Source organism: Hyperolius riggenbachi, chromosome 1 (assembly GCF_040937935.1).
Source record: "Hyperolius riggenbachi isolate aHypRig1 chromosome 1, aHypRig1.pri, whole genome shotgun sequence".
Lineage (NCBI taxonomy): Eukaryota > Metazoa > Chordata > Amphibia > Anura > Hyperoliidae > Hyperolius > Hyperolius riggenbachi.
Genome location: NC_090646.1, coordinates 554398949 through 554404948, shown reverse-complemented (window position 1 = coordinate 554404948; position 6000 = coordinate 554398949).

Sequence of the window (6000 nt, the reverse complement as noted above, 5' to 3'; positions counted from 1 at the left end):
GGAAGTCCATGTTTTATCAGATATAGCATGGCACTCCTATTCATATGCATGTACCGGTACTTATAATCTAGTATTACTAGATTTCATTTCTTTACCACTTTATAACTTCAAGTTCTATGTAAAGTGTTGAAGAAGATGACAGAGCTATATAAAAAATAATAATAGATAAAAATTAATACAGGTAGTCCCCGACTAACGAACAACCAACTTACAAGCGACCCGCCGATACGAATGGCATAAATTCTGTGTTTCCATGGGAACAAGCCAAAATTTTTTTTTCAAATAGGACTTGTAGTTTTTGAGAAATTCGAATTAAAACAAATTTCAAAGAAAAATGGCTTTTAAACTTGTATAAGCAGGCACAGAGGGCAGAGGTGACACAGAGGGGGACACTGGAGGCACAGGGGGGCACAGAGGAGATACAGGGGACAGAGATGGCACAGGGTTCTGGCTTAAAGGGGTTCTTTCGCGAAAAAAGTAGGCAGTTAAAAAATGTGACAGATGACAGGTTTTGGGCCAGTCCATCTTTTTAAGGGGGATTCTCAGGGCTTTCTTTATATTCAACAGCATTTCCTGAACAACAGTTTAACTGCCAAAATAGCAAGATACCAGCCGGCCTCCCTAATCACTTGCACACTATTATGTCAGTTAGATTTTGAAACTGTTGTTCAGGAAATGCTGTTGAAAACAAAGAAAGCCCTGAGAATCCCCCTTAAAAAGATGGACTGGCCCAAAACCTGTCATCTGTCACATTTTTTAAACTGCCTACTTTTTTCGCGAAATAACTCCTTTAAGAACAGATTTAGGTTAAGAACGAACCTACAGTCCCTATCTCGTTCGTCAACCGGGGACTACCTGCACTAATAATAATATTAATAATATTATTTTGGCAAAAAACAGGTTAATAAGTAAAACACAGTCCTGGCACTATTTATCAAAGCACGTTTTCTACAGACTGATGTTGGCCATACACAAAAGAACTGATAGGACAACACCGTCAGATGTATCATTATTATTCCTGATTTTGCAATAGCTCCAGGGCCTGTAGTCATGTCACTGTCTGTCAGAGGAGTTGATAATGTAATCCACACAATAGGCACTGCTGTAGTCTAAGGCTAGGTACACACCATACAATTTTCTGGCAGATTTACCTGCCAGATCGATTACTTCCAACATGTTCAATCTGAATTTCGATCGATTTTTTGATTTTCAGATCGTTTTTCTGATCGATTTCTATAGAAATGAACAGAAATCGATCGGAAAATTGATTGAAAAAACGATCAGAAAATTGAAAAATCGATCAAGCTTCAGATCGAACATGTTGGAAATAATTGATCTGGTAGGTAAATCTGCCAGAAAATTGTATGGTGTGTACCTAACATAAAGGTGGCCATACTTCTAGCGATTTGGCTGAACAATCAAACCTTTCCAGAGAGAATTGAGTGTGTTCCAGTATGCCCGATCATTGAAAAATGACCGATAACATGTCAAATTGACCAACTTCATTGATCGAGCAGGATGGAAGATGTCAATCAATCATACATATACTGCTCACATATCATTCAATCGACAGAAATAGCCAGACTCTTTCTTGGCAGATAAGAGAATGTTTCTCCAATGTTTTTGAGCTCTGGTATCCTTTAAACCCGAAGTAACATGTGACATGATGAGATAGACATGGGTATGTACAGTGCCTAGCACCAGGGCCGCCATCAGAAATTTGTGGGCCCCATACTGGGCAAACCTACTGGGCCCTCCTCACTCCCCTCTGCCACCACATGGCAAATCACAATCTTTGAAGACCCGAACACACTAACATCTGTGCATCCACTTTTCACATGCTCCATGGCTGGGAGCGTTCTGCGTATGTTCAGTCCATGAAGACTGTGATTGCGCTTGCGCAGAACGCTCCCCACTATGGGAGCACGATGGAGGAGGTGCTCGGCTCAGAACAGTGCATGCCCCGTGCCCCACAACCCAGCTGGATTTTGCAGACTTCACAGGAGCTCAATGGATTGGATTGGAAGGGTATCGATGGAGCTGACGGACTACAGGGGGCTGGAAGGAGCTCCAGGTAAGTAAAAATTGTTTTCACCCATTCGTCTCAAGTTTACTTTATTCAATAACTGACTAGGTAATTCCTGGTTAAGTCTCCTGGCACCTCTCACTACATTATTGGGCATCCAGAAGGACAGACAGTCTGCAGCTGGGGCCTGTTTGTAGCACTGCTTGTCGGGCCCCAGAATCACTGGGGCCCCATACAGCAGTCCCCCCTGTGATGCCCTGAAGGCGGCCCTGACTAGCACACACATAACTATGCTGTGTTCCTTTTTTTATTTCTCTGCCTGAAAGAGTTAAATATCAGGTATGTAAGTGGCTGACTCAGTCCTGACTCAGACAGGAAGTGACTACAGTGTGACCCTCACTGATAAGAAATTGAAACTATAAAACACTTTCCTAGCAGAAAATGGTTTCTGAGAGCAAGAAAGAGGTAAAAAGGGGAATTTCTTATCAGTGAGGGTCACATTGTAGTCACTTCCTGTCTGAGTCAAGACTGAGTCAGCCACTACACACGCCATACCGCCACAAAAGACGGGTCCGTCAGACCCTCCCACTCGGCGGACGTTTAGCCGACAGTAGCACGTGTGTCCGCGCTGTCGGCAGACTGATAAGGCTGTTTCTGATCAATCCGCTGTTTCTGAACGAGCGGGAGGGTCGTTGGCGGCGGTATGGCGTGTGTACGCGCCTTTACATACCTGATATTTATTTACTTATTTGCAGATTAATTAAATTTTGATACTTTTATAAATTAGCATTGTTATATGATTCATTGGTGCACACACCTTGCTTCACCTCTTCTCCTAAACAATACATAGTTATTTGTGTGCTGGGTACTGTACTTACCCATGCCTATCTCATCATGTCACATGTCACTTCGGGTATCCTTTAAGGTGAATCTGAAGCCACATGTGACACAATGAGATAAACATATTCACATATGATACTAGCCATACTAACAAATTATGTGAAGTCTCTTTGTTTTCCTGTACAGGAAGAGCTTCTCTGAGCTATTGGCTTGGCCAAACTCATTCCTGTTTTCTGAAGAGCTTAAAGAGAATCTGTATCGTTAAAATCGCTCAAAAGTAAACATACCAATGCGTTAGGGGACATCTCCTATTACCCTCTGTCACAATTTCGCTGCTCCTCGCCGCATTAAAAGTGGTTAAAAACAGTTTTAAAAAGTTTGTTTGTAAACAAACAAAATGGCCACCAAAACAGGAAGTAGGTTGATGTACAGTATGTCCACACATAGAAAAATACATCCATACACAAGCAGGCTGTATACAGCATTCCTTTTGAATCTCAAGAGATCATTTGTGTGTTTCTTTCCCCCATGCACTGAAGTTTCAGGCTGCTCTTTTCTTCCTGCAAACAGCTTTGCCCTTGTTTGTAATTCCTCAGTATGTGAAAGCCCAGCCAGCTCAGAGGATGATTTATCCAGCTTGTAAAAGATAAGAGAGAAGAGAGAAGCTGCTCTAATCTAAATAACACACAGGCAGTGTGTAGAGAGGGGCCTGGAAGGGTGAGGTCATAGCAGAACCACAACACTGAAGAACTTGGCAGCCTTCCAGACACAGGCTGACAAGTCTGACAAGAGAGAGATAAGTTGATTTATTACAGAGATGGTGATAGTAAAACGTGCTGCAGTAAGCCAGAACACATTAGAATAGCTTTTGGAACTTGTAGGATGATAAAAAACAGGATGCAATTTTTGTTACGGAGTCTCTTTAAAGTGACCCTGGAGTGAAAATTAAGTTTCCCTACAGGTGACTTACCTCTGGAGGGGCAAGCCTCTGTTTCCCAAAGAGGCTCCCTTCATTGACCCCTTCAGCCCCGATCCAGTGGTGGGACCCCTGAAAGTCCGCCAAGAAGGGCTTGTCTGCGATACGCGCAGTGGCAGCTATCTGTATCTGCGTAATAGAGAGAACCTGATTGGGCTCGGCTATTTCCGGCGTAGCCTGAACAGAAAGCTGCTACTGAGCCTGCACAGGCAGCACACTGATCGGGGGTTCCTCTCTCTCACCTCCGGTTCCCTTTAACATTAAACAGCCAAGAAAGAATTAAATCTTGAGATAAAGTTTTACTGCAGGAAAGATCGAATGGTCATTACTTCTGCTTGTTTTACAGCTTAAAAGACAGGGTGTGGATTCTAAACATCAACTGTGACAGTCTGATGCAATGTTATAAATAAAGTTATATAACAGAAAATAAGAATGTGAGATTCTTTTTTTTGCTACAAATAGAATATTTATCATATGCACTACACATACAATTCATTATTTCATACATTTATTTTTACTTTAGGTTCACTTTAAGGATTCTTCTGCAGTGGGGCCCCAAGCTACAGTTTCTGGGCTCCCTCACTGTAACAGGAACAGGACATAGGTAGTCTTATCCTGGGGAACCCTCACCAGCAACAACAGCAGCAACACACACAACTAATCTATTCCTCTCTGCCTAGGTATTTAACTACTTCTGTACCAGCAGTCTCTGCCCCCTTAAAGACCAGAGATTGCTAGTACGGTAATGCCGCTTGCCGACGAATTGCCACAAAGAGCCGCCACTCTGTCCCCGCTGCAGGTCCCTCTCTCTGCCATCGCTATGACGGCAGAGCTGTGCGAGCCGGTCAGGAGCCGCTTTCATAGGCTCCTGACGCTGACAATCAATGTAAGCCAATGGGATTGGCTTACAGTGATGACAGGGTCAGGAGCCAATGAAATCAGCTCCTGACCGTCTCACAAAGCTCATATAGACGGCACGGTGAGTGATCTGCGGTGGGGACAGAGCGGCGCGATCAGCGGGAGCGAGTTGAAGTCTACGTCCTGTCAGATCTGCACTGCCACATGCAGAACGTAGATTTCAACTGCGTCGATCTGGAAAAGGGCAAGCACTGGCTCCAGCACAAGGCTGGATATGGTTTAACAGTAGCTCTCAGGGTGAAATGCCAGAATCACTGAAAGTCTAGTATTCTGAAAAGACGTGATCTTTGATTTCAACGGGAGCCTTAGGGGGCAACAGGGTTTCTTACAAGCTATGTACAGGGATACAAATAGGATAGGTCAGCTTAGCCTGCTGCACCACTTCCTGGTTCTGTGCATTAGGGTGATCACGTATACTAATTCTGAAAGCCTAAATGTATTGGAACTAGCAAATGAGAGTTAAGACATCCAGCAATACTACTAGACACCCCAAGCCTAGCATAACTTCCCTGGTGCTATATATTACCACCCCTAAAACCTAGCATATCCCTCGCCATCCCTGGCTAAATACTATTTCCTTCCAAACCTAACTAACATATCCAGAAACAATAACTCATCTTACCTGACGATACTCACTTCAAGAAGTCCAAAAATTTAGCCAAGGAAAGCATACGTGCAAAATAAAAAATACACACTTGCATATATAGAACCAAGTACTGTATGTCATCTTTGTTTAGGCCATAGGACATCACATGTGGATTTATTGTGATCCTCTCAACTTAAGAACAGCGCACAGAATTCGATTTACTGTATGGCAGCGCCGCTGTTGCCCCTCCTAGTGCCGAAAACTACCCCCCAAGTGCCTAACACTAACCTCCACCTCTGAAACAACGTCTATTTTTAGCCAATTGTGTACAAAATAGACAACCATCTTCTCTATTACTTCCCTGTTTAGTGTCCAATCAGCTCCTTCTGTAGCCGATCAGTTACTAGTACTGCATTGGCTGCCCAACTCAACGCCTGGTTACCAACACTTTGTACTGGTGTCTCGCTTGCTGATCCCCATGCCCAAATGACCTGATCCGACTGATACTACCTACACATCAGGACTGGACTCTAAGGCTAGTTGCACACTATAGCGTTGTGTTAGCTGCAACAGCCGTGCTATAGCCGAGGTGTGATCATTAAAGAGACTCTGTAACAAAATGTTCAGCCTTATTTCTTCTATCCTATAAGTTCC